A 12,443-nucleotide genomic window follows, 5' to 3' on the forward strand; every position below is an offset into this window, starting at 1 on the left:
TTGGATCTCCATCCTTGAGGATTACATTGCAGGCAAATATTCACAAGATGGAAAATGCCGTAGGCAACCCACAGTCTCAATGTTTAGATGCTTGCGTGGATTGAGTGATGATCAAATTGGTCAAATTCAAAATGACATTAAGGAAGGTAGAGTAGTCATAGCTAAAACAAAGACTGATGCCATGATTCTTGATATTGAAGGACGAGCTATGCAGATCAAGAGAGATGCTGCACTACAAGAAGAACTTTATATGTTTATATCCGCAGAACGGCCTTCTTTAATGTTAAAAAATTGGGATGAGTGCAGATTACATTTTAAAATTACTCTAGAATTGTATCATCGGATTCGTGGTTGCTCTAACTCATGCTTAAAAGTGAAGCTTCAACAGGGCAAGGAAACTCCACCATTGCCTGATGCTGCAAAGGGGTATCTAAGGTGGATTATGGGACAAAGTGAAGGTGCAAGTCATGGACCGAATTCCACCCGGCCTTGGAGGTTCTACACAGTTGGTTCAAACATGGAGGGAATGGAATTTATACATAATGTGTACCAAGAGCCAATGGCAATAGGGGTTGCCTTTTTGGATGTAATGTATGGACCAAGCAGAAGTAGAAATTGGAATGAGGATCGCTTTGAGTGTTTGTTGAAAAGCTTGATGACAATCGCTTCTCCCCGAGTGCAATTCCTTCTTGTGGTTTTCTTGACCATGGATCATGTATCATGTTTGAAGAATGCATTAAATAAGACATGTGGACAATATAAAATACACTTCGGTTGCCTTAATTTTGAAACTGCAGATATATTTGTCACAGGATCTATGGATGGCTTAATTGCCTGTGTATTGGTAAGCAAGGAAAAGCATTTCAACGATATTGAGCGCTATACCAATGCACAATGTAAGCCATCAATATATGTTGCAGATGAAAAATATGAAAAATCAAGTGGTGCAGAAGAATCAAGTGATGAGGATGATGATGACGAGGATGATGATGATGAATTTGACATTGAATTGTCCTTGAAAAGAAAACGTTCAAGTATCATGAAAGACATGATCATGGGTTTCTGTTGAGAAGATGAGTATGTATTGGACTTGTTCTCTGAGGGCCTTGCTGCAATAGAGTCTCTTTCTTGTAAGAGGCGTGTTGTTTCAGTTGTTGAGACTTATGAGGAGTTGGCAAAGGTTGAAAGTATATGTTGCACGTATGCTTACAGTAATCATGAAATTCGACAATGGGCTGGCTTGCAAGAACCAATATTGGCAATAGAGGCGGTGCCAAAAGAAGATGATACAATTGAAGGTGGAGGGGATAAAGAAATTGATACCATACCAGGACAAAAAGAGCTTCAACCCTTCAATGAAGAGCAGCGTCAGCATTTACAAAAACACGCTTCAAAGTTTTGGGAAACAGAAGAGGAAGCCACAGGTCCTTGAAATTGTCCTTTTATATGGTGTTCATGTTTTCCATATGTTATCTTGCTATATTCTCCATATGATGTATTTATTTTGTTCCAAAGATCTTTTAATATTTCTTGGAAATTTCTTCTATCTCATTGCCATAATTCAAACATTCATATGTATTCTTGAATATGTTTAATTTTCTATATTTCATGAAAAGATGTGTTTGCATGTTGTAATACCTTCGGAGTGTGATATACATCCAAATTTATTTATGAGTTCATAAATGTTAAAAAGTGTGTTGAGTCTTGATCGTGATGAATGAATTAGTGTAAATTGTTGTTTCTATCCTTATTCACTTCATATGAATGCTCAAATATGTTTTGGCCACTTGGCCAAATATTTTCTTAGTGGGAACACTCGGGCAATGCTAGATAATGTTGGACTCCACTCTAGCTATTACGCAAAGGTTTTTGGCATTGTAAGGATATGTAGTTTTGGGGATTAAAATAACTTGAAAGGGTATAGATTCAACAACTTTAAGGGGTATACTAAGCCTATGAACATGAATGCTTTCTTTTTTTTAGTATTCCAATTTTGTTTTGAAAAAGAAAAACATGAATGCTTTCACACAAACAAATTGCATTGAGAGCACACAACCTAAAGTTTGACAATTTGGTTTTCCATCTCAATCTTCAGTTTGTTTCTACTTATGAATTTCATTTCCTTGTTTATCAACAGATATTGGCCATCTCAATTTCACATCGCTAGAAGCATTGCTTGTACATGTGACACCTGATCCAATGATTCATTATGTGCCTAATTTGAACATTAGCATGCAAGTTCCAAGCTCAACATGGTTGCTTGAAAATGTTGAGGATGCAATGTCTACAGTCAATGTTCCATTGACAAATGTGAATGCAAGCTTAGAAGGTAAAGGAGAAGATGCAATGTCATTGTATGAAGCCAAGGTGCAGGAAGAAATCTTAGAAGGTAAAGGAGAAGACATAATGTCACCCTCATAAATAATGCCAAAAGAGGTGATAACAAAAATAAGACTAGCAGTGATAATAGATTTGAAAGGGTTATTGCTCGAGCGTTGTTTTTCGAAGTCAAATAAACATATGAGCTTGCACAATGGGAAGCATTGGCTTGTTCTCCGTCCTGGGTGTTTAGAGTTTCTACAATGGTTGCTCGATCACTACCATGTTGGCATTTGGTCCACTGGAGGAGAAAAGGGCATGGTGCAACACATGCTGGACACTTTGGAGCATCATGTTAACAGAAAGTTACATTTCTTCATGGTTTGGGGTGCGATGGCATGCCACAAGCATACAAAGAGTAGAATCATTCGACCAGATAGGATGAATGTGGAAGCGGAGTTTAAACCATTAATGAGAGTGTGGTGTTGTTTTAAAGAGGAATGCAAACTAGCAAGAACAGTGTTCATTGATGTTTCGCCTTACACGGGTTGTGTTAATCCAGCAGAAAATTGCATTTTCCCTACAAAATTTGATATAGATTGTGGTGATTCTATTTTGCTTCATGAGTTATTACCATACCTACAGATGCTAGATGATGCAGTAGATGTGCGCAGTGCCATCTCTTCTAACAGATTTGGTCAAGCTCCGATTGTCGAAGGGCATGATATGTTCTATTATTTTCAACCAGTGATCCTTGAATTCAAAGAAAAAAACAAAGAAGTTCTTGAAAGGATGAATGTCGAATCTCATATGTCTACTCGTAGTTCAAAAAAAGACACAGAGAAAGGTATTACTTCACCTATAACCAAAACTAGAGTGAGAGGGACTTGTCCTACTACAAGAAGTATGGTGCATGCTCAACATGTTACATTGAATAAAGAGGAAGAATGCATGCTAGGAAAAATTGCCAAAATGGGGCCATTGAAAGATAGTGAGGCAAAACGCTTTGCTATGGTTCTTGGATGCAAGGAAAGGGGAATCACTGCCGATGCTACAAGGGCATTCTTAGCCAACTTGATTCGATTTTATTGCATAGACAACCCTTAGCGAATGTGAGTGATCTTGTTAATTAGAGTTGTAGACACAAATGCTCAACTAAAACATTTGTACCTACATTCTGATTTATATTTGGACACTATTTGGTTAGATTCGATTAGCAAAACATTATGTTTCAAAGGAGAAGATGCAATGTCATTGTATGAAGCCAAGGTGCAGGAAGAAATCTTAGAAGGTAAAGGAGAAGACATAATGTCACCCTCAGAAATAATGTCAAAAGAGGTGATAACAAAAATAAGACTAGCAGTGATAATAGATTTGAAAGGGTTATTGCTCGAGCATTGTTTTTCAAAGTCAAATAAACATATGAGCTTGCACAATGGGAAGCATTGGCTTGTTCTCCGTCCTGGGTGTTTAGAGTTTCTACAATGGTTGCTCGATCACTACCATGTTGGCATTTGGTCCACTGGAGGAGAAAAGGGCATGGTGCAACACATGCTGGACACTTTGGAGCATCATGTTAATAGAAAGTTACATTTCTTCATGGTTTGGGGTGCGATGGCATGCCACAAGCATACAAAGAGTAGAATCATTTGACCAGATAGGATGAATGTGGAAGCGGAGTTTAAACCATTAATGAGAGTGTGGTGTTGTTTTAAAGAGGAATGCAAACCAGCAAGAACAGTGTTCATTGATGTTTCGCCTTACACGGGTTGTGTTAATCCAGCAGAAAATTGCATTTTCCCTACAAAATTTGATATAGATTGTGGTGTCTCTATTTTGCTTCATGAGTTATTACCATACCTACAGATGCTAGATGATGCAGTAGATGTGCGCAGTGCCATCTCTTCTAACAGATTTGCTCCGATTGTCGAAGGGCATGATATGTTCTATTATTTTCAACCAGTGATCCTTGAATTCAAAGAAAAAAACAAAGAAGTTCTCGAAAGGATGAATGTCGAATCTCATATGTCTACTCGTAGTTCAAAAAAAGACACAGAGAAAGGTATTACTTCACCTATAACCAAAACTAGAGTGAGAGGGACTTGTCCTACTACAAGAAGTATGGTGCATGCTCATCATGTTACATTGAATGAACAGGAAGAATGCATGCTAGGAAAAATTGCCAAAATGGGGCCATTGAAAGATAGTGAGGCAAAACGCTTTGCTATGGTTCTTGGATGCAAGGAAAGGGGAATCACTGCCGATGCTGCAAGGGCATTCTTAGCCAACTTGATTCGATTTTATTGCATAGACAACCCTTAGGGAATGTGAGTGATCTTGTTAATTAGAGTTGCAAACACAAATGCTCAACTAAAACATTTGTACCTACATTCTGATTTATATTTGGACACTATTTAGATTTGATTTGCAAAACATTATGTTTCAATTTGTTTTGTGAAAGAATTAATAGACATTGAGTTAGTACCTTGTCCAAAAAATGCTATGTGCTTTATGATGTGAGTTTGTATTCCTCCACTAAAAGAATGATTCTTTGATTTTAAACATATGATAGGTGTTGCAGATTGTCCTGAAAAGTTGAAGAGCTATCTTATTACAAATTTTGATCCTGCATCCAATGGCTTATGGAAACATAAATTGCCCATACCCATTGAGCATGTGTTCGAAATGAATGGCATCCGTTATGAAGTAAAGAAATCAACAATACCTGGGGCAGGATATGGTCTTTTTGTACATACGAGCATCAAGAAAAAACAAGATTTGATGGTATATAATGGTCCAAAGTATGATTATGATACTTGGAGATCTCTCCTCAAGTTTTTCCCAAGGATGAAGACTTATGGAATGTTTGAAGATCCATTCATTGAGCCATTGACAGATGTGAAATGTATTGTGGGAGATGTATTGTATGGAAACATTGCTGAATATATAAATAGCTCAATGTATTATAAAGAAAGAACAAATGTTATATTTGTATACGTCCCTAAACTACCACCTTGGGCTCAAAAGTCACAAGGAAATTTGAGTGCCCATGGCTACATTACTGTGCAAACCATAAAGGATATCTCCTTCGGAGATGAGCTACTTTGTGAGTATGAATACTAGTATGGAATTGTTAATGATTATGTTAAACGATGTGGTGCAAAATTGGCTATGTGTCAATGGTTTTGATTATATTTAGTACAAGAAAGAAATTTAAAAAAAGGTTTTTATCAAGACCATGTCTCTGAGTTTCATGAGCTCTATTGTGATGGAGAGTTTCATGAGCTCTATTGTGATGGAACGGTGTCTTTGAACACCACATTTATATGATGGATGTCAAAGCTCTACCATAATCCTATTGGTGCATATGTCAATACTGCAATTTATCAACATAGAAACATATGCATTTGACATTAATTTGATACATCTAATATACCAAATAAAAATTGACAGTTGTTGCAAATTTAATTTTGTTTTTGAAGACCACATTTATATGATGGATGTCAAAGATCTATAACAATCCTATTGCATATATCAATACTCCAATTTAATTTACTCCAATGAATCTTCCTAACGCAACATCTATAAATTGGCTTTTGTTTGTGGTTTCGATGCATACGAAACAACAAACATCTTTCTTTCACTAGCAAATCAACAAATGTTTTGGCCATGGAGCCATGTTCACATCTATTAAGGCCTTTTGCCATAGCAACATACGGAAGATTTTTGCTTGGGTTTCTAGGAATTGGGAAAGTATTGTGCATGGTCTAGTCTCCCCCAACATAATTGAAACTTGGGTCCTCAATGGAGCTAATGTTTCAATAAAAAACATCAAATTTTACTTTTGAAGTGACCATATTTTATTTTGTGGGAATTGGGATTTTCCCAAATTCTCTAACATAGTGTTTGTACCTAACATGCAAAATGACATCAAGTTAGAAGTTAGTTACATTGATATAACTAATTATTTGACTAAAAATTGTTATAGCATATAAAAAACATACTTGCACTTTGTTCGAGGATACTCCATCACAACTCACGCCTAGAGTTGGAATCTTGCTCAGAGTCTATTAACAAAACAATTTAATATTTAATATTTAATTGATTAGCACAAGTTAAGCTTTGTAACTTAACAAAGAAAGGTAGGTGTTTCCGTACTATATACCCTTGATTACTTCACTCTAGTAGAATCAACATTTGATGAATTACTTTTTTTCATAATATGTTGCATCTTTATAGTCATTTGTGACATTGAAATGATAAATAATAGTTAATGCATATTATGAAATACCAGTATATAATTAACACAAGATAGAATGTTTATAGCTTTAGCCAAATGCAAAGCATACCTTGGGTGCTCGACCACTTTTCCTTGATGCATCTATGTCAACCTCTTTTGAATTCTGAGAGGACCTCTAATATAAATACAAGAAAACACTATTTGATATCTTTTCTTTATAATAAGATCATATGATATTAGTGAATCAAATAACAATTAAAGAAAAATAACATTACTTACATTCGTAGGTTCCATAGAAATCGTATTATGCAAGAGGTTCATAAATTTTGTATTGGGGTTAGCATCATTAACCTGGAAACTTAACTTCTAACTCTAACATGCCTTGAAACAAATAATAAAGAACTTTAGATAGTATTAACTAGTTATACATGCCTCTTCTATAAAAGTTTTCTCGTTGACTACACCTAGGTTGTAATCATCATATTGATCCTGCATTAAAATACAATTCAAAATTAGATATGCTAAAATTTGAGTATTAAATAAGTTAAAACATATGCATTATGTATAATGAAAGATAAAATGGTAAGAAAAAGGACCATTACTTCAAAAAATAAGAAACCTATACTAGTCACGAACCTGAAGGCTTGGAGAATTTTCTATGATTAGCTCTGGGATATAAACGCCGACATGCTCTTCCTATGTTAAAAAATTAGATATATAAAGTTCAATATAATGATTACAATTATTATAAAGGAAAAATATCAAACTTTCATACCTATACAAAAGTAATAACATGATATTTTAATGCAATAAAGGTACCTCTACAATTGGGCATTTCGACAGTTGTTTGACAAGAAGTGGGACATCCAAGGAAGTCCCATCATTTTCCTACATAAGATTTTGAATTTCAATTAGTATACCTATCATTGAAAGAAATCACACATATATATATATAATATTACTTTAGTTATAAGATACTTACTTGTGCCAACAATGGGCTTGGAGAAGATGAGTTTTTGCCCTTCTTCTTCTTATACTTTCTCTTAGCTTGGAGTGATCTCACATGCCAATCGTACATGTCATCTTGCACTTGTAGCCCCAAAAACTAAGGGCTTTATGCTTTTCAATAGTTGATTCTATTTATTGTTGTTCCATTTTGTTGTGTCTCAAATTCACTATAGGTGAATGCGCGAACCAATTTCGCACAATACGATAGTTGATATTCATGACTTGTTGTTGATCGGGAAAGTACGTACTCAAAAAAGCCTTACCGTATAGCTTACTTTTGTATCGTGCGACATCAATGCATTCCAAGAGAGAACACTCGAGAAGGGCGAGATTTCCAAGACACAATGCCCTAATCTTAAAATGCAAGCAAAAGCTTGCTGACTTAAATAAAACGAACATACTATGGATCAATATGAAACAAATATCCCCATGAATCTATACAAAAAAAATAACCCTCCTGAAATGAATATACTATACATCTCACTCTTGACTCCATACAAAACAAATATACTGGCTTCAACTCTATACAAAATGAATTTACTCCAAAGTCTACACAAAATGAATATATTTGGCTCCTCGATCTATACAAAATGAATATACTCCCCAGTCTATACAAAGCATATATACCCTTGCTCTTGGGTCTATACAAAATCCATACACTCGTGGGGTGAATATACTCCTACACCTCTGCTATAAACAACCACCTGTGACATCCATGGTCTAGTAGGCCCATATGTACAATGTGACCTTAAGAGGAAAGCAGACCACGTCAAGGAGTAGAAGCTGCAACACACCATTAACAAAACAACAATGCAATGTTATTCAACCCTCAAATGCATAGAGAGAAAGACTACTCATGGCAAAAGGACATAGAAGACAAACGCTGTATTTGCCTATGACCACGCAGTACTGGTTCTTCATCTGCAAGACCATCTATACGATAAGTGACTTGAATTTTTGCTTTACCACAATTACTTTCTTGCACTTCTATCTATACTTCACCAATGCCCTGTTGTAAGGCATTTTTGCCAAAGATCCTGTCGACCTGATAGTCACCCCCATATTGCATCTGTTCGCCATCTTCCTAGGCCTGTTTTAGCCTTGATCTCTAGCCCATGGTCTACTCCTGCTAATCGCCTATCAGCTCCAGCCTTCTACCTACTGTTTCACATCTGTACCAGTGCTACATCTTGCCCTAGATCTACCGTACTAGCCTCATACATGCTGCTGCAGACACTTGTCGTGAAGGCAACTACAGATCCATGCACTTTTGGGCTATACCAGCTCTTCCAATCTATCTAATCTCAACTTGACTGCTCCAGGATGTCCACACAGTCTTGCACAGGCCTCTATTCTCTAGTCAACATGTTCCAAGCTCTAGATCTTGCCCAGAACTACTGTGAACAGTTCCACCTTGTCACATGTTTGCTCCATATAGAATCTCTCCACGAAGAGCTCCACTCATGGCCGGGTAAGTCTATGATTGTGCTGCCCATATGGAAGCCTATGTGCTACCCATGGGACAGCCCCATATTCCTTTTCTTGATTGCTTGTATGTTGCCCACCTGGCAGCCTAGATGTTGCCGATGTGGTAGCCCCCTCTTCTTTGTATTCCCTCTGAGTTTGCTACCCACATGACAGCTGCTGATAAGCTACCCATGTGGTAGCCCTAACCCTAGGTCCACCTCCCCCATGCTCTCCTCATATGAGAGTTGAATTGGTAATGGAAGTTTAAAACCTACATGGTTAAGTACACATTGTTAGGAACAAACTGGGATGGGGAGCCTCCCGGGACCTCTCATTTTGACATAGTTTTGAACTTTTTTGCTTGCAATTAGCTAAGCAAGGGTGGAGGAGTGTTTTCCAAGAACTACCCCATCTAAAAGGCGTTGTCCTAAAGCTCTCAAACTACCCTACGTACACATTGGAGATCTAGGAAGGGAGAGAACAAGGTGAGCCTAGCACTTGATCCCCCATGAAGACAAATTCAATTCCTTCTCATAGGTTTACTTTATATGCTTGGTTTAAAAGGTTTGTTTAGCTTTGCCTTTTAAAGTTTTGGTTTTTTAATAGTTTTAGATTTTCTAGTTTGCTTTTAAAGTAATAGTATGATTTTAAAGTGTAATAGCGTGAATCATGACGATTTTTTTGAAAGTAGGATCTCTAGATTTGAATTTCAAAATTTGAAACTTGAAACTTGAAATTTGAATTTTTTATTTTAAATTTTGAAGAATAAATTTTGAACTTTAAATTTTAAATTTTAAAATCTGGATTTTCAATTTTTAAATTTAACGTTTGAAGATTTGTCCATGTGGCCAAATCTTCCTAGTGATTTGAAAGAAGATTTGGCCATGTGGCCAAATCTTCCTAGTGATTTGAAAGAAGCTAGCAACATTTGATAGCATGGCAAAATCTTCCCAAACCCTAATGCTTTGAAAGATTTGGCCACATGGCCAAATCTCCCAGAACCTGGTGATTTGAAAGAAGCATGCAAGAGGAGGTTGCACAGCCAAAACTCTCCATACCCTAGTGCTTTGAAAGAAGCCTAGAAGATTTGGCCACACGACCAAATCTCCCCAAGTTTGAAAGAACGCCACAAACAAATCTTCTCAGTGCTTTGAAAGAAGTCACCAAGGTCTCGAAGGATTTGGCCGTGCATCCAAATCTTGCTAGCTTCTTTGAAAGCACCAAGGTCTGAGCAGATTTGGCTGTGTGGCCAAATCTTATTGCTTCTTTCAAAGCACTACTGTCTTACAAGATTTGGCCATGTGGCCAAATCTTGTTGGCTCCTTTCAAAGCACCAGGGTTTGGGGAGGTTTGACCATGTGGCCAAATCTTGTGGGCTTCTTTCAAAGCACCAAGGTCTAAGTAGATTTGGATGTGTGGATGAATCTTGATGGCTTCTTGAAAGCACCAACGTCTTGGGAGATTTGGTTGTGTGGACAAATCTTGCTATCTCCCTTTCAAAGCACCATGGTTTGTGAAGATTTGGCCATGTAGCCAAATTTGCTGCCTAAAATTCAAAGCACCAAGGTTTAGGAAGATTTGTTCTTGCAATGAAATCTTGTAAAGCATTTTCATCCTAAGTCACACCATCAGATATCAATATTGAACTATAACAAATGCTATGTACTATGCAGGTGCCACATTGAAAGTGGGGGTTAAAGTCAACTTGCTTGTCAGTGGAAAGATTGTTGCCATTGGGACAATATTCTCTACATCACATGATGACATGTGCCAAGGTGTGCCCTTGGGAGAAAACAATGTATCGGTGGCGATCGATATTTGTATGGATGAAAGTGCACTTCTTCCATTTCCTACAATGGATGCATTCTTAGTCTATGAGGCTTTGGGTAGTGTTGTTCGTTGTAAAGCACGATCAATGAGTTGTGTGGACAATGTCAATGGAGCTATTGTACCAATGAATGATATAACACCAGATACCATTGACGTTGAACCTCTATGTGAATATGATGAGTTTTCCATTCGAGAATCATGGAAGGACAAGAAAGTCTTAATATGGGATGAGCAGAAAACCAAGAGCATTGCAGAGGGTGTTGTTTTGTATGTCTACCCATTTGAACCTATAAATTTTGAGATGCTTGGTGAAGGTAATCTAGGTGTGGGAATTGAAAAGTATCATAGTGATGTATCAGGCATCGATACCATCCACTTAATAAAATGGCACATTGCACAAATAACCTTTTTAGATGGAACTTCATTAAGAATCGATGACACCATGAATTCTTCAAGTGGTTCTGGGAAAAAGCACATGGAAGATGAGGACCCAATGGAAAAATCCACAAAAAAGAGGCGTTACTGCATGATAAAGAGAAAAGCTAAAAAACATGGCATGCCATTAGCATCATCTAGACTCACAAGGGATGCAGTCATAAAAGTATCTATGATTGATTGTTGTAAACAAAATTGTTGTCAATTTGCCGATCGTCAAATGATATCCAAATTACGCATAGAGTATTGGGGCCAAAGTTTGGAGGCTCGCACCAATTATGTATATGACACTCTTGGGGTTGCTTGTCGAAAAGATGACAATGGGCAGTTCAAATATGTCTTTTCATTGAATGGTATTCAAGTTTGTTGTAGAGCATGGTATGAAATGCATGGTATTCCAAAAACAACATTTTATCGATACAGGGAGCAATTTGAAATTGGTATACGAAGGTGCATACATGGTAATAAAGGAATCGTGCGAAGAGGTTGGGACCACACAGAACTGGGTAGAGCCATAATCCAAGATTTTGTGGATAACAATTCTGAGTGTATGCCACACAAAAGTAGAACACTTCAGGATGGATCAAGGGAAACACAGTTGGTGATACCAGATGTATACAAGCAGGTTGATATTCTCTATGAAGTTAACATGCAATTAAAGCATAGTTTGGGTTGTAAGGAGATGTCAACTTCCACATTCAACCGCATATGGAACTCTGAATTCAAGCATGTAACTTTGTCAAAAACAAGTGAATTCTCTAAGTGTGGTTTATGTAGTGCAATCAAGGCTCAGCTTGCAGCGACAAAATGCCAAAATGAACGTAATAAGTTGATGGAAGATAGAAGAAAACACATGTTACAACAAAAAAGTTGTAGAAATGTGTACTACACTTGGCGCAGATTTTTTGAAATGTATTCTCAGACATACTTGTGCATTATCCATGATAAGATGGACCAAAAGAAGACAGCCATCCCTAGATTACGCAATCGTTCAAAGGACACAGACAAGTCCTTTCAGCTCCCAGTGGCTTTGACTGGCATGATAACACATGGACATGGTCAAGGACGTTATGGTCACTTTTCTTTATCCTTGTGGCCATCGGATCCTAAATTCACAATTGGTTCATTGGCTTTGTGTTTCAGA

Source organism: Dipteris shenzhenensis, chromosome 11, assembly GCF_047967505.1.
Source record: "Dipteris shenzhenensis isolate YYH24624 ecotype China chromosome 11, Dip_SZ_1.0, whole genome shotgun sequence".
Classification (NCBI taxonomy): Eukaryota; Viridiplantae; Streptophyta; class Polypodiopsida; order Gleicheniales; family Dipteridaceae; genus Dipteris; species Dipteris shenzhenensis.